The sequence below is a fragment of the Protobothrops mucrosquamatus genome, unplaced genomic scaffold, assembly GCF_001527695.2.
Source record: "Protobothrops mucrosquamatus isolate PMUCROS unplaced genomic scaffold, P.Mucros_1.0 scaffold2781, whole genome shotgun sequence".
Classification (NCBI taxonomy): Eukaryota; Metazoa; Chordata; class Lepidosauria; order Squamata; family Viperidae; genus Protobothrops; species Protobothrops mucrosquamatus.
Genome location: NW_015388818.1, coordinates 90070 through 91158, shown reverse-complemented (window position 1 = coordinate 91158; position 1089 = coordinate 90070).

Here is a 1089-nt window from a genome sequence, read left to right as displayed (position 1 = left end):
TTTTGATCTTGATTAATGAAATAGTGTGATCTAATAGAATACGTATGTGAAAGTATTATTTACAATACTGGTATGTTTTTCTCAGTACATACAGAATATAGAATATATATAAGAAAACCTTGGTCTACTTAATTTTCGTCTCTCGTGTCTCCTTCTGCTTGTAATTTATTAAAGCTTCTTCTCCCCCACCTTAAGTTTTTTTTTCCCAGACATCTTCCTTCCAAACAAAGTTTTTGTCCCAGAAAAACTGTATACACAACACAGTCCATTCTCCTGGGCTTTCCACACTGTCGCAACGTGTTCCAAGAAGTTCCTCTGAATCTTCCTTCACATCCCAGGGTTGAAATCTCCAGACTTGGCAGGGCTGAACAGAGTGAAGTCCCAGATTGATGTGGAACTCTCCAAAGTGCTGAATGGGAAATTAGAATTATACCTGGGTTTGAATTTCCCTCTGGCAATAATTATAGTGTGGAACTAATAGTGTGCAGAAATATCATCTCCATTTTTAGGAAAATCCTTCTCCAAATCACAAAAGAAACATCTGGCTTATTTCCTTATTTTCAGGGTTTGTTGGCATTTCTTTTGGTCTTCTTTCAGAAATTCATTTGACTTGGGGAAGGGGAATATTACACTGTTTAAGAAATAATAGTTGAGAAAACGTCCATGTGATTGCAATTCCTTTGTCAGGAAAATCCTAAGAGCTGGTCCTCCTTTCTCTAATCTAAAGGATCAGGAACATTGCAAGCTAGCAGCAAAGATTATATTTGCTCAGCACTGGAAAAATGAAGAAACACTATTGGATGGAGAGATAATCAAGAAAATCCTGGACTGTGCTGAAATGGACAGACTTACGTTGATGATGAAAGAAAAAGAAGATACAGAATATTTTCAGACATGGAACTTATTTTATCAATGGCTGGAAAAACGGGATAGAGAGTACAAATTTGGATGTACAAATGCTTCCATAGTTGACAACCACCCTGGAATTTTCATGTATATTTTACTTTTAATTTTTTCCCATACTGTTAACAATGCATTCCTTATACAGTGATTTTGGAAATACTTATGAACTCTATTTTTCCCACACCA